Raw genomic sequence first — 22,887 nt, 5'->3', positions numbered from 1 at the left:
GTCGTGTTGCTGCTTTGAACTGATTGTTTATTTGTCAATTTAGTCATTAACCTTCTTCCTTACTCCTTTGGCTTTTGATAAGACAAAAAATGTCAAAGGGACGGGAAATAGGCTCAGAATGATTTCTCCTAGCGAAGGATTCCAATCCCCAGAAGCAAAGGGAGTTTTCTCATCAATTCAAGCAGAGATGCTGCTTCACTTCCAATGCCAGGTTAAATCAGCCTTCAGGTTTTTGCAGGGTTTGTGTGTTAGACTTTAGGAAAGCACCTGGGTCTTCTGGAGGGATCTCAACCTGCAGATCTCAAAGCCCTTTCAAAATGAGCTAAATACCCCTGATCCCAGTTAGGGTGGAAAGAGCCACCCCAATCCCAGCCAGAATTAGATTCCTAGTCACCCCATTCCCAGCCTCATGTTCAACCCCCTGCATCACACTGACTTTGCCACAGTCATGGTTTATCCTACTGTGAAATGTATGTCTTAATTAATATGTTGCTTATTAATATTACCTATTCATGAAATTATTATAAATAACTCAAACACGGGTACAGTCCTACAACCACAAGAGAGGGGACCAAGTTCTGTTCACACAAAATTTTGTGGTATGTAAGCTTGTTTGTTATTTATTCAAATGCAAGGAACAAAATTCTTACCATCAGAAGTTTACCAAAAAGAAAAACGTCTTTTCCCAATAGCTGACATAAACATGTAAGTGCTACCAAACATATTTACATGTTTGAAATAGATGGTATAATTACAATGAGTTATAGCCAATATTCAGGCTTTCCCTGGTTTAAATGCTACCTTCTGATACAGCACAGCACATCCTTTAATTGTGATCACGTGCTCTTTCTTAGAGACTGCTGGAATTTTTTTCCACAAAAGCGTCTATAATTGAAAAGAAAATGGCATTGTTTAAAATAAATTGTCTACCCTCCTGGAAATAAACAGGTGACTTCCCTTACAGAATGCCCTATTTCTGGGACTTCTACATCAGAACAAGCCATCTGCAAAATCATTTAGGACGTTTTTCCAGACCCCAAACTTGAATTTCAGCAAGGAAATGCAGTTTTTTGCAGACAGAAAAAAAAAATTCAACAAGGATTTTGAAAACAAGTCAGGTAAAAGCTATCAGCGGAAATAGCAACAAAAGCAGTTGTAGAGTCCTTCAATAAAAGCAGGTCCATTCCAGACTCAACAAAAAGGTTTTTTTCCCCTCTTTCAACCAGCACTGATGTTCCTCAAAGGATACAAAATAGCTGTTAAATTCACTTTTATCTAGTGAGTCTCACATTCCGTGCAGTACTTTTATAAAGAGAAAGCCACATTAGAGGTACGAACTCATGACTGTATTCCATAGATTCTCCATGAGATCTCACAAGTCAAGCCTCCAAATGGGACCTCTTCGCCGCTAGCAGGATGGGCTGTCTTTCGTAGCAAGTCCATTTTCAGATGATTTACCAAGAAGGTATATTCCTATTCTTTTTGTACACATGGGGATATGGAGAGGCAAGAAAAAGAGGAGCCTTACTTCCACTAGCAAGAGCCGAGGTTCTCACCCAAAGGTGATCATGTAATGCCTACCTTAATCAACGTGTCTGTGAAAGGAATCCCCGCTGCCTCATGTGAACTAGAGGGATCTAGAATCACCGTCTTTGTAAGAAAATAATTTTCTTAGATGCAGACTTGCAGTTTTTGGGATGTTTTTCATCACATCATCTACCTTCAAGTGGTCTTTATGGAGTTCGTCTGCAGTCAGAAAAGTTGGTTTTCGTCTCTTGAGTCTTCTATGTATTTCCAAGACTAAGAAACACTGCCAAGGAAGAGGCTCAGCTATGGGTTTCTGATTTCACCTTCATAAAAGAGGGGTTTAAGGTTATCCCCAAAGACAATTCTCGCCAGCTCTGAATTAAGGGATAGAGCAAATGCTGTCGGCCCCTCCACAGCAGTAAAGTTGGTGGGAAGCATTCCCCCCATGCAGGGGTCCGCCAAGAAGACCCTTGCTGCTCCTCTGAGACAGAACCTGACTAACCCATGCACTTCTCAACTGGCCATCCCCACAAAGCACTGAGCAATGAGGTCACAGTGAGGGACTTAGGTCTTGGTGGTGGTAAGCAAGCCAACAGCTTTAATTTGCTGAAATGCTTTTCGATAAAATCCCCCCACCCCCCCTTGGCTTGTTCACAGATTCCTTCAGTCTCTTGCGTAGGGGTCTGACCCATTGTTCCTGCAGGCTTTCCTATTATCAGCTGCCCCATCCTTTCTGCACAACTGCTGAAGTTGGACCTTAGCCTTTCATTTCATTTTCATTTGGCTTCTTCCCCAACTTCCCATATTTGAGCATTTTGCTTATTATCAGTCTGATCCCTTCTGTACTTTGCTCAGCTGCATTCTACTAATTGGTTCAAGTATGGACCCAGCATTCCCTAAAGGGGAGTCACTTCCCCTTGCACAGCATCACTGCCATGCATTCAACACCCTCCCCAGACTCCCAGAGCAGAAGCAACACTTCCTCTCCAAAAGGTGCTGGTGTCCTTGGACTGAATGGGTCTGAGACAATGATCGATATAATCACTGATATATGATTGTGTCCCATATTGGTTTTTCACAGCCCAGGAAACACGTCCCCTGGCAGGCCCTGAAGGTTGTAGGACAGATAGGCTTGAAACCAGACATCCATTTTCACTATTGCTCTTATCAACAGCTTTCCCCATAATATCCCTGTATTGTACACCACCTTGGGAAGCACCTAGATTCAAATAGCCAGTAGCCTAAAACTATGATGTTCACTTTAATTCCTATGAATTGAAAATACTTGGATTCTATAGGGTCAGACAAATCAAAGATGCTTGCACCACCCTTGTCGATGACCTTGTCTTTCCAGAACACAAGTCACCACCACTTCCCTGTGGCTCCCAGGTCATAAAGAGGTGTCAAAACCACTTGCCTCTCACTTGTGAGTACAGAGGCAGTGCTGCAGAGAGAATAGCCACAAATCACAGCAGCAGCTCTCCTGTCCCCAGACCCAGCCCAAGTTCACCAAGGACTTTTCTTTCCTTGGTCGACTGGGCAGAAAACCTGCAAAGCCTAATTTCTTACCACGCTTTCCCAGGAGGAAAAAATCTCACCTCGAATTGCTGTCAAGTCGTATATCGTATCTCGCCCCAAAAAGACTTAGGCAGGTTAAGCCCAGAAGAAAGAGAAACTCTCAAAGGCTGCTTGTTTGATAAGGGCACATGTACATTCCAGCAGCACCTGACTACTATGGGACATGAGGACCTGGGAGGTGGGCTAGGGGAGCAGGTTGCCCTCCCTGGGCACGGTTCTTCAAAGGGGAAGCCAGAAAGGACAGGTTGTCACCATCTCTGAACCAGAGCGAAGCCTGCAGAGCAAACACTGTTTGCATCTCGCAGTGAGCTCAAAGCCACCTACACTCACATTCCATGCGTGGTCCACTGGCCCCATCAGCTCAGCACCAACTGTGGAGGGAAAGCCACAGCCCTGAGAAGGGAAAGCCAAGTTCTCTGGGATTGGGGCTTTGGAAGAAGATGCTGTTGAGGCAGAGGTGGAGCTGTTGAATATCGCTCTGGAACGAGCCTTCAGCCTCCCACAATGGCCTATTTACCAGCAGCTTCAACCTTTGCCACCTCTATTTAATGAACCAAAAAGTCAAGGTGTCCAAGGGATGGGGACAGAAGACATTTGCCAGAGGGCTGGAAAAAAGATGGGGGTGCTGTGGTCCTACAATGGGGAAGACAAAAGGACATAAAACACTCAAAAAGCTACCAGCAACTCTAACATGCTGCTTTTCCCCCAGTCTCATGCTGGGGAAGGTCCTCAAAGGATGTAAATTAATAAATCTCATTTGAAGAAGTACCGATTTAACTCACAGTAAAGTGAGTTTTTCTAATTTTTACAAGTCCTGAGTGGGAGCCCAGATTTCAAGGTCCAGGCTGGAAAGACCCCACTTGGCTCACATTGCCCTGGCCTCAAAAAAAAGAGCTGAAACTCCGCCTGTGTTCCAGGCTTCCAGCCCCTTCTCCCAAATAATTATTCTTTCCCCAGTTGGATAGTCTAGTTCTGGAGCGATACAAGAATTAGACCAGAGAGAAAGACAGTGGCAGAGCCCAAGGAGGAGTGGGGAGGAAAAAAGTCATCCCAGGTCCCTACTGTCCCCATGGAACAGGCAGTTTGGCCTCCAGTAGCCAGATGGGGATGGAGTGGGAGGAGAGAAACGGGAGCAGTGTGCTGGGAGATGCACACTGCCATAAACAGAGGGGAAAGAGAGGAGAGGCAAAAGAAGCCACAGGCAAGAGGGGGTTTTTATAGTCATCAGCCCCCCCCCCCAACTGACATGCCTGACCTGTGACCATCCCAGGGGTGGGCAGCAGATACAAAAGCAGCAAAGGGCCATATGCTCACCCAAAGGTGCTCTGTACCTTCTCAGAGCTCTGCCCCAAGCACGCAGGGCAGTGTTTGGCACATCAAACCACCCCTAGGCCAGGTTTCTTACTACCTCAGCTCTGCCCACAGCAGGTCTGCTGACTCTCAGTTAACCCCATCTCCCAGCCCTGCTCCATCTCCCTTCCCAGCCAGTGCTGGGGGCTGGGTATGCAAACCATACCACCAAGACATCCTCTCTGCATCCAACCCTTTCTATTTCCACTTCTTCTTCCCATTCAGCTGAGACAGAGCCAGGCTGAGAAGGGTCAGACTCACCCCATGAACACCAAGGCTCAGTGTAAACCAACAGAGCAGTTCCCAGGGCTTGGGCTGGAGAGATGGGAAATACCAGGCATGTCTCCTGACACCTCAGCAGCCTGCCAGTCTTGTGACCTGAAATCAAGGCTGTCAGGGACTGCTCAGAGCTAATAGCAGTGGTTGTTTGCATTCGAGCTAAGGGGCTGGCTCAGAAGCTTTAGGCAGTCGCTGTTCCAGATAACAAAAAAGGGTAGTCCTTGCACACACACTCTGGACACATCTGGGCAGCCTCTGCTCCTGGGCACTGCCATGTGGCTGAAGTCAAAGGCACGAGTCTGGAAGAGGAACAAAGGCAGAGCTCTATGAGAAAGAGCAACATCCATTCTTTTAATAACAGCACCTCCAACTTGCTGGTAAAAGAGAGGCAGGAGCTTCGCCTGGTCTGGAGCACAGGTCAGAGCACTGCAGGGTGCTCCCTGCTTTGCTCCTTGATCAGACAAGGGTCACTTCCCAAAGCATGTTCAGCCTTCTCGAAGCCAGTGCTTGGCAGGTGGACTGCATGTGGACTGGAGGCCACAGTGCTGCTGTCAGCCCTGGAGAAACATCCCAGAAGAAAACAGCCCCTTGGAGACTTCACCATCACAGCCTGCTCTGGAAGAAGACAGCATCTGCCAGGTCTTCACTGCAGATAGGACAGGGACCTTCACTGCACAGAAGCCCAAGTGACCACCAGCATTATGAGAATGGCATTGCACTAGATTTACTCTGTGGGGCTGGGGTCAGACTCTAACCCTGGCTTTTACACAGCTTTTTTATCATCTCCCCTCACCACCACTTAACTCCAAACCCAAGCACTGGAATAACCAAATACCATCAATTAAATTGCCTCGGAGGAAACAAAATGTGCATGTTTACAGTCCTAAGCCAGAGCCCTGTTCTCATGCATGATCAAAAGGGTTTTTAAGATGCACGAAACACTTGCATCAAAGGCAAATATTATTGCTTCCTGACTTTTTTTCTTTGGAACCCAAAGCAGATGAGAGAGAATTTATAATATGGAATAAGAGGTGCCCCTTAAAACAAGAAATCAATGTATCTAGTCCTCAGCTGATGTAGGACTGGATGGATTCTTCATACGGGTAGAAGAATGGTCCTGGCTTGGTGCTGGAATTGCAGTAGGAAAAAACTGTAGTGGGAGACAAGAATCATTTCATGATGGACTAAAGAAAAAAAAAATTCAAATTTCTGAATCTTCCTATTAGATGAGTGATTCTGCAGAAGCATCTCTTCCCACATGCTCAAACACCCTTCCCCTGACTAAAGGAGAGTGACGGTGTTTGTTGTATACACAAATCCCACACATGCTCTTCCCATCCCGTTTCAGGCAGTGCTTCCCAGGCTGTATCAAGTGCAAAGTGAAATCACCTGAAGAGTGTCGCTTTAAAAGCCACGGAAGTGCAGAGAGCAGCACCAGCAGCAGTCAATAGCAATTTCCACCGCCGGGTCGATACCATCTGATGGCTGTGTAGCTGTAAAGATTGTTTCACACACATATCAGGAGGTGGGCAGGGGCAGGAAAAGTGGAATTGGTTTTAATGATTGCAGGATTCAAAGTACTCCTGGCTCCCTCTCCCTCTTCTTCTTTCATAAGAAATACACGCACAAAGAGTCAGAAATCAAATTTCCAGCCCTGTCAGTTCCTATCACACCAGCTCCCCAGCTTGGACTCCTTCCCAGTTTGCCAGGGAAGCTTCTTCTAATCCACTGAGGAGAGCATTACAGGGAGAAGGAGCTGCAGCCTGTGTCCAAACTTCCCTGCAGTCTCAGGTCATTAGCTCCACCGGTTTGGACACAGAGCTACAGCACAAGTGCAGCGCTCAGGTTCAAACCCAAAGGGTTTCCAGATGAGGGTAATTTGCACTATTTTACCTCCCCAGACAAGATCAGCATCTCATTTTGCTAGATGCTGGATAGGCAGGGAATAGTAGGCAGCACAAACAACTAAACACAACAAAGAGAGAGGGTACCCGCTTTGCAGAGAAAATGTGTGAATGGCTCTAGCCTAAAAATAATAGCCCATTGTGTTTCTGCTGCCTCGTAAAGTGCTTTTCAGCCACTGACTCCAGGGGCAACACATGAACGATCGTGTCTTGGTCAATGTTAAGAGCACTGCTGTGGGAGGAAGGAGGTTGGTTCTATGGCCTGGGGTTTCCAGGGCTGGCCCCGCGGTCCCAGCTCTGCTTTTTGGCTCCTGTAAACGTGCTCAAATACCAGTCACTGCTTCTGTTTCCCTTGCACTGTCTGTCTGTCTCCTGCCTGAGGCACAGACTCCTCCTTACAGGGTTTCACTAGCTGGAGCTCTGATCTCTGCTAGGAAAACCTCTTAAATGTTTCTGCAGTAAATGAAAGCCAAGACTGCATTTGCTTTTCAGAAAATAATGAACATTGGTTTGAGTCTTTGTTTTCTAATTCGTTAATTCACTGACCTCTAAACACAAACTTCTTCCTCCCCATCACATAAATAAGCAAGATAATTTTCCAAGGAACTGAGTCACCACCAGTGTTTCCTCTGACCCTTAGTGCCCGGGTAGCAAGGCAGGAGCAGAGTTGGGCGTCTTCGAGCATCTCCCTCTGAAAACTGGGGCAAAGCATCCTCTCCAGGGTTCATCAGGGTGTGCCAGATGGAACAACCTACTTCCTCTGCTCCTCGAATCACTTCATAAAACACAAGGCACAGCTGTCTTAACCATGGCCATCATGGAATATTTTATTGACACCCTAATTTAGGCCTCATATGATAACTGAGAAGCAAACACAATAACCACAGGCATATGCTGCCGACCTTCCTTCACCTTGTAGGACACCACATGAACCTGTAGATGTGTAACACCTGGACACACCCATTCTTCCCTCTTTTTCTCCCAGCCCTTAAGACATCGACCCCTATTTGCTCCATCTTTTTATTTTACTTTTAAATAAATACTTAAGCATTTCAGGGCCTGACCACCAGCTTGATTCTTTTATGGAAAGGATAACACATATGCACAAAATCCCCAGGGGTTAGAAGAACGCTCCCAAACTCCCAGTCTCCAGAGTCCTTTTAGAAGCAGAAATGACAGGTAACAGTACCCAAATCTTGAAGCCTGGAAATGGTGAGTGAGGCAAAGCTTCACTGCAAGGGCAGGACTTGCAATTAGTAGGAATTGCTGAAATTCTGAATCAACAGAAAACCACCTGGGGTTCAGCCACCAAAGCTACTATTGCTCTGGATATCCAGCTCCACAAATAGGTTTTTTTCCTGGGAAGAAATATAAAGAGAGGAATGAAGGAAGGGGAAACACATGATTTCAATATTTTTAAACAAGGCATCTTGCTGTTTCATTTTGAAATGCTTCTAATTTATACCAGCAGTGCCAGGAGACATGGGGAGGGTGACAGACACAGTGCAAGATGAAAAAATCTGAAGTCTTGGGATTACTGAAGCACGTTAGCTCAGCTGAGAGAGGTTGACACAACGCAGTGGACCTCTGACCCTTGAAGGAAGCTGGAAAATAAACTCCGTCTTCCTCCACATGCATGACACTGCTGGTGAGGCCACTTGTGCCCTTCAGCCTGCCCAGCAATGCAGAAAAACCTTCAGATGAGGAACACTTGAAATTCAGAGATGTCGAGGCCATATGAGCCACCCACATTAACTAAACCTACCCTGGTGCTGGGCAGGGAGAAGAGCTGTAGGAATTTCAGGTCAGTGTCTGCCTTGCCTGTGGAACCACACACAATGGAAGCAGACACCCCCTGAGGCCCACGGTGTCTCCTTGGCAAGTTCTCAGCTTTGCTAATTATTCACCAAGCCAGCACCCACCACCCCTTCTGCTCACAATAAACCAAAACATCACAGAAGTCTTGATGCATTAAAAAAAAATAAATCAGCAAATGATTTTTGTTTCTCTTTTGAGTAATTGTTTTCAGGTTTCTGCAAAATAAAAAGTGGAAGGTCCTTGTAATGGTGCAAGTCCAGAGGCTGGGACTTTAAATAAAATCCCACGCACTGGGAGATGCTCAAGGCAGTGGCGAGCACAGCTTCTGCTCTGCCTGTGCTCAACCCTGCAAAAGACTGAAAGGGCTCTGTCTGCTCAGCAGTCAAAGAAAATCTTCGTCGTGACTTGATCCCAGATACCCACAGAGTGAAAATAGCTGAGATTGGCATGTTCATTAGGCTTACAGGTAAAAGGCACAGTAAGCAGCAAAACCCAAAATAAATAGTAGGAGTTGACAACACTGAGTGAGAGAACCTTGCATGAGAAATAAAAGACAATTTTGAGCAGGGAGGGTAGTTAATCACCAGGTCTGGTTACCAAGGGAAATGGCAAATTCAACATCAGTCAGAGGTTGTGCATGGAGACTGGACATCTTCCAAAAAGCGACACTCTGGTTCAGGATCAAGTTTTTGTGTTCAAGAGCATCTCTCAGAAGATAATAACACCCTCACAGCCTCCATGGGTGCCGCTGGCCTGAGCTGCCAGGCAAGTGGGCAGGGGTCATGATGCTGCAGAACTCCCGTCTCCCAGCCCAGCCTCTCCCCCCAGCCTGGCTCCCCCAGTCTCAGGGAGGCTGGCTCAGGGGGCCCAGCCAAGAGCTGAAACCCTGCTCTGACTGTGGCCCTTCTCCAAACACCCTGCCTGAGCCAGGCTCTGAGTCCCAGCCTCCGTCACGCTCAGCCCCAGCGTGGTGCTCCTGGACACCGTGGAAAGCTGTGCTACAGACCCTGCACCAGAGCACTGGCTGCCCAACACAGCCAGGAAGCAGAATAATCATCTCTTTTTCTTTACTCCTTTTTTGTCTCTGCATCTGCTCCTTCCTTCCTTTAGCTGCCATGCAAAATCCAGCCCAAAATACACACTCTACCTTCCATTTACCCCTTCAGGCAGTTTCCTTGATGCCCAAGATGCTGATTTGAACTGACCTCTCTCTTAGTGCCACCTTACCACCAGCTTGGCTCCCCATCCCTCCTTGGAAGCAAACACAAAAATCCAAGGGCAAGGCAAAGCGGCCTTGGCATCCCTGATGTGCTCCTGCACACCTTGATCTCCCAGCCATCACATGGGAGAAAAGCAAAACGGATCAGTCTCTGACTTCCAGGTTTGACAGAAGACATGGAGAGCAAAATGCCAGCTAGTACGTCACGGCGCCGCAGTCCCTGCACGGAGGTGACTCCCCACATTCCAAAGAGCAGAGCTGTGCTCTCTCCCCTCCTTCTGCACTAGTCAATATGGCCAATTTAAACAGGTTTCCAAAGAAAGCAAGTGCCTGCAGCTCATGCTGCTTCCCTGACCCTTGTAAATCCAGTCTCTTGAGTGAATGGCTTGTTTGGAGAGAGCCCTCCGTTTGTTTGTCTGGGCTCTAGTGATAATAGCTCTAATTTATCTCTGAGCTGGGCAGGCATGTCTAATGTGTTTGAGTATTTAGAAGCATTACGGAGGTTTCATTTGGTCAATTGTTTCTTGAAATCCTTTCCCACACACAGAACAGCCATGCAAAGGTAGAACTGCTCCACAGTGGGCAACCACAGGAGCTGCAGCCTGCGCTGCCAGTCTGGGAAAGGCACCCACTCTGGGGCAGCTGGATTCATGGAAGAGAAGGCACGGTGACCCCAAAGCCCTTAGCACCCAGTCTCGGAAATTAAAGACCAAGCAGATGACCTTTGAAAGGAACAATGACAAGACAGTCTGGAACGTGGCACCACATCTCCTCCTGCTTAGACCTTCCCACCCTATTGGTTTTATCATCCTCCATGTAGGCACACTCCACCTCAGCCCAGACTGCACAGGGTTGTCTTGGCGTCTGCACTGGAAAATAAGCACAGTTGGCCAACACATTGTTCCTAATCTTAAATTAACCCTTCCTGCACTCTGAAGTCCATTCCAGCTGTAACCTGACGCCTGCTGAAGACCCTTTAAGCTGCGTCCCAGCAGAAGGGGTTAACCTGAGTCAGTGCTGGGGAACAGGGAGATGTGAGATGAGGTCACAGGTAGAGCATGCAGTCCAGCTACCAGAGTTAAGAGTTAGGGATCGAGACTCCACGGCTGAACACCCTCCCGCACATCACCTGCGCTGTGCCAGCAGGCCTGCGCGTGCTCCGGCCCGTGACAAATGCGAGGTCACGTGCTTCGGCTTAAATCACTTTCGTGGAGGTTTCAGCAATTCTCTTCATGCCATTTCAGCTAATTTTAGCTGCGAGCCGAGAGGCCGTTACTGAGGTTCAGCTGACTGGTGGCAATTTATCAGGTCACCCTGTTGGGGTAGGGAGCCCGATCCGACTCAGCTCTGCGCTCTCCGCTCTCCCTTTCCAAACACAGGAGCATCGAGAACCAAACCTGTAACCCCGGAGCAATATAACAAAGCGTTAGCATGAGCAATCCCCCATCGCTCCCCATGGCTGTCCTCCGCACCAGCCCATGCACCAAGATGCAACCAGTGCCCAGGTGGACCGTGTAGGGCATCGCACAGCCGGGAGGAAATGACGCTGCAGCTCCCCGGCTGCGACCGTGGGGCTAATTTATAGAGGCCGAATGTAATTACTTACCCTGGCACACGGCCAGGACACCAAGGTTAACACCCTTGCTCTCCAAAGAGTGCCAGGGGAATGTTAGAGGGATGCTGCCAAGTCGTTTTATACGCCTTGACTTCAGGTGTTGCAAACAGCAAGATTTAGCAAGAGCCAGTCGGGAGATGGATCGTCATGGAATTTTTTTTAAAAAGCAACAGAGAAAAAGGGGATTTCTTTCTGCTTGACTCTCTGGGTTCATTAACTTAAGCTTTACTGTGCTGCACCAGGGACCCAAGTACAACAGCCCTGCAAAAAAGCAAGGACTTGCAGATGCCCTCTTTGGTTGCTTTGGAAAGTTTTGAGCCTCTCTTGGCTTTGCTAGAGAAATCTTGCAAGGCCTTGAAATATATCGCTTCATCTCTGTCCCTGAGCTCCCTGTCCCTGCGATGGCCTTGGCAGTGTCTGAGCTGTCAAATCCTGGAGCAGGGGCTGGCGCAGACACCACGTCTGTGCCGTGCTGGCCAGAGCAAGTGCTCGGCTCCACAGACTCCTATGGTTCTGGCAAAAGTTTCCCATGGCTCTATTTTTTCTTTTTTTTACATGAGTTTAAAGCCAACTGAAATAGCCCTTGTTAAAAATAAAAGCCACCAAATTTAGCCTTCCTTCCCTCTTCCCCCACCACCTCCCATTTCCTGGAGTATTTGCAACAGGCAGCTGGTTGGGAGGTTTTTCCCCAGGGATTTTGACTGTTATTTATAAAGCTTTGATGAAAACATGCAAAAGAAAGAGAAAGAAAAAAAATAAATCAGCTTCCAGGTGACCTCTTTCCTTCTGCAGCAGCTCTGCTCCCCGCAGCAACGAGGCATCGCAGCAGCCACGGCTTCAGGGACCACATCCAGCATCCTTTGGGGTCAGTGCAATCCTGCCCTCTGCCTTCCCTGAAGGTTATCTCCAACCCCCTCTCTGTCCTTGAGGGATATAGCAATGAGAGATATAATTCCCTTCGTTTAAGCTTTACTAGTTTAGCAAAAAACTTTCACAACCCCCCACCTCTTAACAAGTGCCATGTTACTGGCAAGTGTCCCTGGAATTACTGGTTTGGAGTACTTATCATAGAAACACAGAATGGTTTGGGCTGGAAGGCACTTCAAAGAACACCTCATTCCAGTCTCTCTTGCCATGGGCAGGGACACCTTCCACCAGACCAATTTGCTCCAAGCCCCATCCAACCCCTTGAACACTTCCAGGGATGGGGCATACAGAGCTTCTCTGGGCAACCTGTGCCAGGGCCTCACCACCCTCACAGGGAAGAATTTCTTCCTAAAATCCAATCTAACCCTGGCCTCTGTCAGTTTGAAGCCATTCTCCTTTGTCCTATCACTCCATGCCCTTATTCAAAGTCCTTCTCCAGCTCTCTTGTAGCCCCTTTAGGTACTGGAAGGTACTCTAATGTCTCCCTGAAGCCTTCTCTACTTCAGGATGAACAACCCCAACTCTCTCAGCCTGTAAAAATGTCTCTGGCCTTCACCTTAGCCCATAAACCCAGACAGAAAAGGGCAGGGCAGGACACCAGTCCCTTTACCCTCTGCAGGTCACTTTTCCAGGAGGAGGGCAAGGACAAGCATGGCAAGAAGAGCAGCCACAAGGCAGCAACCCCCACTGAAGGGCTGTGACCTCTGCCTGCTCTGCTCAGCCTGATGTGGACCCAGGGACACTGTCCATCCCAGGAGCATCAAGCCATGCTCTCAACTCCTGTGGCTGCAGTGATGCCTATCCATGTATTTATCTATACGTACAAGTCTGTATGTACTACAGTGTGCGTACGATGCTTATTGAGATAAATAATATTTTGAGAACAAACATTTCATTTTAAAAGTCGCTGTCTCTGACAACAAGTTAATTGTCTATCATATCATCTCTCAAACCCAAACATTTTGAAAGCTAGGAAATAACTAATTAAGATCATCATAAATCTTGCTCTGTCTCACAAGCCCATTTTCCGAGGAAATAGGAAGAAATACATATTTCATCACAATGCAACATCTGCAACTCTGACCTATAAGATATTAATGACTAGTTCATGTGGCTTCTCTGTCTAAACACTTTCTTGCAAAGGTTGCTATAAGGAGGCATAGGATAATTATTTGGTAACACTCTCCTGGCAATCTGTCTTCCAACAAATCCATAGACAGAGAGAGTTCGGAGGGAAAAACAAAAGACCGCATTAGGATCTTCTTGTCTAACACAAACCACGTGACTTCCTTGGATCCATTTCGCTTCAAACCAGGACAAATCTTAGAGAGGAACATAATTCACTGCTTCCAGTTAAAGCTTTGCTCCCTCTTCCTCCTTCAGACAACTGCTCCCAATAGGCTCCTTACACCCAGGTCTCTACCTATATCTGAAGCTTTCCTCAAATGCCTGTTTGGCCACAGCTTTGAAGAACAGCTGGCCATTTCTAGGAGACAACTTCAGATTAATCCTGGATAGATAAATCAAGCTCACTAGAGAAGATGCACAAAGCTAGGCCAGAACTACAACACTGTTAATGCACTCAGGGTGACTGAAGAGCTTGAGGATTTGAACATGGAGGAAATTTCAATTATTTTTTTTTTTTAGTTAGAGTTTGAAATGCAGGTGGGACAACCATTCAGGCAAGGCTTTGAGCCAGGAACCATGTTTTATAGGAAAAGTGTGTTCACAATTAGCATCAGGACTACAAAGGGAAAAAGATGACATGGGGAAGAGATCAGCAAAGGAAGACACATCTGGAAACCAAGAAATACAGGAACAAAATGAAATTTGGCAGGACTCAGGTGGAGCTAGACCTCAAAGGGGAGACAGAAACACAGGAAAAAGTGTTTCCATCATAAAAAGAGAGCAAGAGACAAAGTACAACTGCTCTGCACTCACAGTGGAGGTCTCTGTTAGGGTAGTTTGGACATGGCCCCAAGAATAAATCAATACTTAGTGCCTGGTGAGGGCAACAGCAAGAGCAAAATGAGGGCAAAATGTAGAAATGGCAATGATCCTCACCCATGTGATGGCCCAGGGCCAAGGGAGGCAGATATTCCTCATAGTCCATCACTTGGAGAGCCAGCATCAAAGTCACCCTCTGTGACTGCAGGGTGGAAAATGTAGCACCTCTGCAAAGCCAGTGGGTCAAGGGTCTGCAAAGCCTCAAGACAGGTTTGAAGCTGGGATCATTTGGGACTTGGAGCTCACTACACGGAAAAGGGGCCAAAGCACAACACTGGCTCCTGCAAATTTGCGTCTCAAAGGGCAAATCCCCAAACTTGCTTCCTCGATAAAACAAAAGGATCAGCTGGGGAAGACTTCAGCAAATGGTGCCCCATGGGACACATCCCGTTAGAGTGTGAGGACGGGGAGCATGGGACAAGGGGGGACAGGGAGCATGGGAAGCAGAGAGGCTTAAGCTGAAAGGCTGCAGAAGTGCTCTGCAAGACCATGTGTTTGCTTCGGGCACAAAGAGCTGACTCCAGCCAAGCAACTGCCCAAAACCAATCCACTTCCCCATCCATGAGCCAGGGCCATGGCAGGAGCAGAAACTCCTGGCCTCAGGGCAGAGTGGGCTTTGATGAAGCGCAGAGTGGGAATTCAAACATAATGCTACATATAGAGTGGCTCCTCCACTGATGAAGCCCTGATTTTGTGAAGGGCATGTGCAAGTGAATTCAAGCTAAAGGAAAAAAGGCCCTTTTTATACTGGAATGAAAATGTCTAGACAGAGCCTTCCTGCTGTAACTGGACCAACATATACTGATCATGATACACCTGATAAAACTTTCCAGGTAGACAAGGACTAAGAAAGACTTTGGCAGAAGTTTCATCAGGAGCCATTTCAAAAGTCTTTAATCTCGAGAATTACTTATGCTATGTAATGAAGTCTGCATTACGGCTGTTCATTACATGAACCCTGAACACTAGAAAGCAAGAGGATTTTCTCTGGCATTCCAACAGGAATTCACAGCATAGACAAGGCTGGCCCTCAGCGTGAGGTCATATCTCCCTCTAGCTGCTGGTCCCGGGGACTCCGCAGCCTTTGACCACCCAACTCCTGCACAAGCTCCCCTGTGACCTCTCCCGCGAGCTGGTGCTCCCGGTGCTGCAGGTCTTGGGGTCACTTCTTGCTGGCTGCAGTGCTCCTCCAAGGAGTGCATAATAGCTCATCTTTTGGAGAGGACATACTCCAAAAGGGAGCGAGAAAGGCCAAGAGTAAAAGTCACGAGGTTGATGGCTTCTTCAAAATAAGCCAGTGTAGGCTAGTCAGTGTGGTGTGAAAAGAGCCCAGGACCCTCTGCAGAGAAGACATCCTACACTGAGATACTCATGGCTTATCACAGAACCATAGATTCATTTGGCTCAGAAGGGATCTTACAGATCATCTGGTTCCAGTCCCCCTGCAGTGGGCAGGGACACCTTCCACTAGACCAAGGGACTCAGAGCCCCACCCTGGCCTTGAACACTTGCAGGGATGGGACATCCACAGCTTCTCTGGGCAGACTGTTCCAGTGTCTCACCACCCTCACAGTCAAGAATTTTTTCCTAATACCTAACTTAACCCTGCCCTCTGTCAGTTTAAAGCCATTCCCCCTTGTCCTATCACTACAGGCCCTTGTGAAAGTCCCTCTCCAGCTCTCTTGTAGGCCTCTTTCAGGTATTGAAAGCTGGTGGTAGTGACTCCTTCTGGCAGGTGCCATCCAGGAATCCAGATGATCAACAACAACAACACACTAAAAAAAAACTCCAAGAAAAAACTTTCCTTAACTGCAACTTATTTTGTTCAGATACATCTGGACATGTAAGTTTTCTAGAAGCACCAACAGGCTTTGAGGAGCAAGAGACAGAGAGCAGCAGGAAAAAATCAACACTTCAACGACTAGAAAGGGTCCAGCTGAAACACTCTCAACTCATGAAGCTCTAAAATAATGCTCCTCAGGCACAGCAGGAACTTTATCAGCTCTTCACAGTCCAAACACAATTTCCAGCTCCAATCACTTTTCTAAGCCAAACCCACAGGAGAAGTAAAATGGGACTTTTATCAGGCAGCTGAGCACACCCTGAGGCTCCTTATCCTCTAGTCAGGCGAGCTGTTGGCACAGGAGCTGACTGTCATGCTATTTCCAGCACTGTTTGTAGCAGAGAAGTGTTATGGGGCAAAGAGGACTTGGAGCCACCTTCCAGCCTAGGGCTGGGTAACACCTCAGACCTCTGCTAAATTCACCTTGCTTCTCCCAGCATCTCAAAGCAAAGCATGTCTGTATGGTAAGGCAATGGCCACAGCTCTGCTCTTCCCCTTAACCGAATCCTGGCTCTCCAGATCCCCTCTGCAACACCTGTAGAGATTCAAAAGAGCCTTCTCACATCACCTGAAGGTCCCTTTACATTGCCCATGGACTATAGAGGGGCTCCAGGCTGGAGCCAACAGTGGAGCATTTCTGTGACAGACCCTGGCAAGACTGGTGTGTTGGAACAGCCACACACACACACACAGAGAAACACACAGTGTCCACCTTGCAAAGTTTCCCCTGGATTTTTGTTACCATGTCATCTATTAATTACCTAATTACATCTCCTAATTATGGGATTCCTCCAGTATTTATACTCATTACATAAATGGCGGCAATTACACTAATTAGGTTAATGATACAGGATAACAGTCTACAAATTGCTTTAAAGGGACACTCTCAAGGCACACAGGCCAAGGATGCTCCCTGGCAGGTCAGCTGGTGGGTGGCATGCAGACATGCTCCTTCACCCTGCGGGGATGCTGCTGCGCCTGCTGCTGCCTCCTCGACTGGCCTCTACCTGAGCACTGGGGCTGCCACTGTGGGGCCTCACTCTGCCTCAATAGAGAGTGGCTGCAAATAGAGCTACCAGGGAGCTAAGGAATCCTAGAATCATAGAGCAGTTTGAGTTGGAAGGGGTCTTAAAGCTCATCTCTTTCCAACCCCACACCACGGGCAGGGACACCTTCCACTATCCCAGGTTGCTCTAAGCCCCATCCAACCTGGCCTTGAACACTTCAAGGGATGGGGCAGCCACAGCTTCTCTGGGCAACCTGTGCCAGGGCCTCACCACCCTCACAGTTAAGAATTACTTCCTAATAACCAGTGCTCTATTACTTCCACTGAGAACTGTGGTCCACTGCTTAAGCATGACTCTCCCTAAGCTGGAAAGCTGAAGTAAGGGTTGCAAATATTTCTTCTCTGGCTGTATGGAGACCTGGGAGGACGAAGGCAGAGCACCCGCGCCCTTCCAGGCTCCCCTGCACCACTTCTGAGTGCACCGCAAGTCCTTGAGTCCTGCTTAGCTGGATGCGACCCAGTTTCTTGCTTATAGGCATTTCCAAAATGGGAGGTTTGAAGAGAGGGAATCCAGCTCCTGTGCTCCAGAGAGAGATCCCCTGGAGCTCCAGTGGCACTCTGCAAAGACAAGCATGTCCTCGGGGTGAAAGGCGAGCCACGGGAGGCTGGAAGGAATCTATTTTGCTGAGCGCCCTACTTACCCAGATTTGCTGGAGCCTGAGCGGCGCATGACAAGGTGCTCGCCCCCATATCTCACCCAAAAGGATCCTAAAGCAGCGCCAAGCTCCATTACTCTCCGGAGCGGCCTGGAGCACCGGGAGAGAAAACTTTCTCGCTTGGATTCAAATGCAGGCACTTCTCCGGTGGAACACGGGAGCCTTTTGCAGCACTTTGGAGCGTGATGAATGGCCCTTTGTCCTGCAGCCACTACAGAAAGAGAGCGTAATTACCCAAACTGGAATGCGGCCAGGACGCAATTTTATGCGGAATGAATTCCTCCCCCCCCTTAAAGTGTTTGCAAATCCCCCTTTAAAGATAAAATCCCAGAATAAAATCCAGCGCTTGCTTCAAAATTGGCCCAATTCCATTATAAGTCAAGTGAACAACTCCATTTTGCACCTTTAAGGCCATGGAGCTCTCTATGTTGTGCAAGAGATTTCATTATTGGCAAGGTTGAGGAATGCTGATTTCTGCTACCGAACTGCTGTCTTAGCCCTAAACTATATCCCTGTGTCAGCTGCCCAAAGACATGTGTAACCAGGTCCATTTTCTGAAAGATATACAGCTGCATGCAGGTTTATAGCCTGTTCCAGCAGGACATGGCTGGCACTTCCAGTGGAGCAGGCTGACCAGTCTCCACTCTAACAGGCGGGGTCTATGGCTCCAGCGGGAGTCTTGCAGGAGCGTATATCGATTGTAAATAACGTCTCAATATCCTATAGTAGGTCATAAATCAAAAAGGGGTTGAAATATCTTTTCTCCAAGGGACTTTTTTTTTAAAGGAGTCTATTTCTTGTTTAGTAGTTTTCTTTGTAGAGTTACTGCGTCGACCTTTTACCCCAAGTGCCAGGTTTGAATTGAGGCTGGTGATCCCTGCTTGACCTTCCCCAGGGATGTGCTGCAGCTCTGCAATGAGTCCAGGCCCCAGGTATCCCATGGGAGAATAGTCACATCTCCCGTCTGGGCCAAACCCCTCTCCCAGGTGGTGCCCTTTGCCTTGCTGAGCAAGTCAAGCCCCACAGCGGCCACATCTCCCCTGGTCACAGTCAATGGCTTCGGGAAGAGTCTCCCATCAAACAGCATTAGAGACACTCACCATGGAGATGGACATCTTGTAGTGGCTGCAGGACACCGAGATTCTCCCTGCTGGGTATGGACCAACACCATCTTCAACTGCTGTGCAGCATATTTGACTGATATCAACCCAGAAAAGAAAAACAAGTTTAGAGCAATGAAGACAGCAGCTTTTCTCCTCTACCACATGGTGTAAGGGATCCCACCAAAAGCCTAACCATCATCCCAAAACTCTCCTCTCTCTGGGAATAAAACCCAACCCCACACGTGCCTCCAAACCACATGTCCTGGCACAGCAATGCAACAAAAGGAACGACCTCAGAGTTTTGTCCTGCTGGATGTGCCACTGGCACAACCCTCGGCCCAGGGCTCGAACCCACGTGTTGTTATCAACACAGGACATGGGACAGATGCAGCTTCCAACCCACCGTGCACAGCCCTGTGTCTCTCACCTCCTCAGTGGCCCTGACTTGCAGAGTCATTTGAAATGGCTCAGGGCAGAGACACCTTTTTTTGCCACATCTCTGTAGGGCTCTGTCACAGGGGCTACCAGTTCCTCAAATTGCTGCAATATGCTGGAAAAAAAAATAAAGAAAAATCCTTCTTTGGGCAGCTTTTAGGGGTATTGAGCAGAGGGAACTGAATATCTGACAGAAGGACAGAAAAAACCTGAATAGTTTGGTGTCCAGAAAGTCCTCTAAAATGATCCAAGTGAAGCTTCCCTGTTGCATGACCCTACGTGGTACTTGGAGACACCTACAGTCCCTCTCCCAGCATCCCTTGTGTGCCACCAGCATCCTGCAGGAGAGGGGACAGGCCACCCTGATGGCCACAAGCAGCAGGACACAGTTCTACTGCTCCCTCTCCAGCACTGCCTTGGTAGGACCAGGGCAATACTGATTTCTCTAAGTCCAAGAAGTATTTGAGCTTGCCTGGCAACAAAATCAAGCCCAGAGAAAGGTGCAACGGGATCTCCTGGGACTGAAACAAGAGCTACAATCTTTAAAGAAGCCAAGAGGGAATAAAAGGGAAGGAAGGGTGGGAGGGGAAGAGCATTTACCTGCACAAAAGCAAGAACATTGACAATAACCCAGCTCAGCTCCAGTTTGCATGGGAGACTTTGGAGAAGGGGGTGGGAGGTAAGATGGGAAATTACCAGGAGCTTAAGAAAATATATATGTAAAAATTAAAAAAATAAAATAAAACTGTATAAGCATTGACTAATAATTTCCGGGCTCTGCGCAGATGTCATTAATGACCCTTTTTATTCATGCAGGAGTTCCCAAAGAGGAGCATAATGTTCCATTAGTAATAATTGAGAAAGTCTCCTGTCGGGATTATGTCAAAACCTAGAGATGCTGCTGCTGCCAAAACATTTTGGTGACAAACGTGTGAAGCGTTTGACAGAAGGTGCCACAGCAGGTTGAGGCGGCTTCAGGAGGGGAATCCTAGGAGAAAAGAGGTGGGAGACAGCAGCAGGGTGGGAGCTGAGCACCAGCTCACTGGGAACATGACTCAAGGCCCACCTACTGCAACAGCTTTGGGGTCATGATGATAACCATCTCTGAGACCAGCTTTGGGCTCAGAGATGCTGCTGAGGACTGCTCAAAATTTGAGCTGACCCATCTCCTCTCCCCTCCCTGCTCCCCCTGCCCCCCCCAAGACTTTTGCAACACATCTGCCATGGCTCAGTGCCACTGGACCCTTTCATCCAGGGATGGCTGTGTCCTCTCCCACTGGGGACAGGCAAGAGTGTTGTGACACCCTGAATGTTTCTTGCTGCTTGTCACAGCCCATGGGCCAGTGAGGCCTGGGGACCACTGCAGCCACAGGCACAAAGGGCAAACCCAGGACAAAGCTGCTGTGAGTAGCTAACCCAGTGTTTCCCAGTTGAAGAGGATGGAGAAAATTTTGTGTGACACAAGCAGATTCTTCCCTTACTTTTCAACCCACAGCAAATCTGAGCAATGCCTTTTGAACTATGAAACACCAGCAAAATTTAGACAAATAGGAAAGTAAATTTCATTTACCAAACCTTTCCCATTTATAACTGGCATATCTCTTTTTTCACCCAGCAGATGCAGAGCCCTGCGTGACCACAGCTGGTGTCTGAGCATCAGCATTACACTTCTGCTGCACAGGCACCACTAGAAAACACAGGGAAAGTGAGAGGTTTTCCAGGTTCAGTACTTTTCTGAGAAAGGTTAATTAATGCCTTGCAAGAGCCAAAACAACACATTCCTTCCTCTGTCCTCATCCCCCCTCACCAAGCCCCTCCTGGGACCGGAGCCCTCAGCATTACCTATCCTACATGCTGCTCTTCCAAACCAGAAACCATCTCCACACAGCTCAGCACCACAACATCCTCAGGCCTGACAGGGACATCCACAGGCATCAGCAGGGACTGGGGATAAGCCAGGCAGATGGGCAATACAGGGAGAGCGGGAAAAGCCATCCTGGCTCCCCATTCCCACACAGGGAAGCTTTAGCCCCCTTGAGCATAGCTCCTCCTGCCGTGGGGAAGCACCCATAGCTCAAGCACCATGAGCCACACATTCCCCCCTTGCTGCACAAAACCAGGCAGATCACATTTCCCAATTGGCCCCCACTGCCAGGGGAGTGGAAAAAGGGAATTAAATGCAAGCACTGCCCTGGCTGCAGCCAGGGAAGCCCAAGCCAGAGCACCTCAAAGTCATCATTATACAGAGCCATGGGCAGAAAAAAAAGTTTGTCACCACTATATTATTTGCCCTTTTAGAGCAGAGAGATATTTGGAGCCAAGACATTGGTTCAGGCAGCATGTAAAGCAATGAAATTCAGATTTGGATCCAGAGTTGGAGTCTAGAAGCCATCTCAGTTTGCAGGAGCTGGTTCAGGCATGTTTCTAGTCCCCAGACCACAGCAGAAGGGCCTCTCCTCCCTGGGGCAGGAGCAGAGCAGCTGGTACTCTTCAGCCCAGTTAACAGCCGAGGTCTGGCCACCACAGCCAAGGGCTGCTCCAGATTTGTTTTCTAGTGGTTTGTTCATTGAGAAGCTGCCAAAGTGTTAGCAAAGAGAAATGCACACTGGCCAGATCCTCCCCAGCCCAGCCCTGCCTTGCACCAGAGCAAATCTGCTGCAAGCTGGAGTGAAGGCCCTGCCAAAGGAGAGCCTGTGCTCGGTGCTCTGCTCTAGCCACCTCCCTGAAGTACAGGGTACATCCCAAATGGCTCCAATTAGGGCAACACCCCCTTAGAGACAAGCCCGTGGGACCCATGTGCTCACCACACAGAGTCCTACCCGCAGGTCTGGTGTAGCTGGATGAGCCGTGTCACCTGTGGGAAAGCTGCAGCTCCCGGCCCCACCGCGGTGGCCGGACGGAGTCGGAGGCAGCAGTGCCATGGAAAAGAGCATGAAGGCTGATTGCTGTAATTGAGCCTACCAGGGGAATTTCGGTCTGTGGGAACGCACAGTACATCCCAGCCTGCAGGAGAGGGGGTGGAGAATACCCGAGCTGTTCCTTTCGAGGACTAATGATGATGGGTTTTTGCTAGGACTCAAGCTGGCATGGATGAGAGCTCCCGCAGAGCGCAGAGTCAGCCAAATTAAGCGCTGGTCGTCCCTTGGAGAAATCCAGTCTAGAAGAGTTAGTCACAGGATGCTGCCAGCCTGGGTGCAGGCTATGCAGAGGAGGAGGCAGCAGGCAAGGAACCGTGTATCCTTGCTGGATTCCTACTGAGGGTTCAGCTGACCCTGGTCTCACAGCCAGGGTTATTTAGGTGGCAAGAGGGCAAGCACAAATGGTAAGGTGATTCAGATGTGGGCAAGATGATGCTCAGGTCTCTCTCCTTCTGTCACTTGGAGCCACAGGGCAGGTCAGTGGAAGGGGGAAAATACATAGTCCTGCATATGCACCTTTGTGTGTTCTTAGGTAGAGAACCTGCACCACAATCAATGCCCTTTTTACCATTTGGCCCCTTTTTGGGGTTCTGCCAGGCTTATGAATTTACTTCCCTGTGCACATGTATAAACTTCCTCCAA

The 22,887-nt window shown here is 48.3% G+C and overlaps 1 long non-coding RNA gene across 1 annotated transcript; it reads right to left on the bottom strand.

The window, feature by feature from the left end:
- Positions 1 to 604: 604 nt before the first annotated feature.
- LOC113973098 lies at positions 605 to 22,179 on the bottom strand. Its single transcript, XR_003536132.1, has 6 exons — positions 22,132 to 22,179; positions 19,320 to 19,442; positions 18,890 to 18,986; positions 17,775 to 18,000; positions 12,067 to 12,213; positions 605 to 11,072 (listed from the first exon to the last, which is right to left on the bottom strand). It is a non-coding gene; the product is annotated as an uncharacterized LOC113973098 (long non-coding RNA).
- Between the last annotated feature and the right edge of the window lie 708 nt (positions 22,180 to 22,887).

This window comes from Neopelma chrysocephalum, unplaced genomic scaffold (genome assembly GCF_003984885.1).
Source record: "Neopelma chrysocephalum unplaced genomic scaffold, ASM398488v2 Primary Assembly neopelma1_98, whole genome shotgun sequence".
Classification (NCBI taxonomy): domain Eukaryota; kingdom Metazoa; phylum Chordata; class Aves; order Passeriformes; family Pipridae; genus Neopelma; species Neopelma chrysocephalum.
The sequence above is the reverse complement of the archived record's forward strand: the minus strand, read 5'-3'. Positions and strand labels throughout refer to the sequence as shown.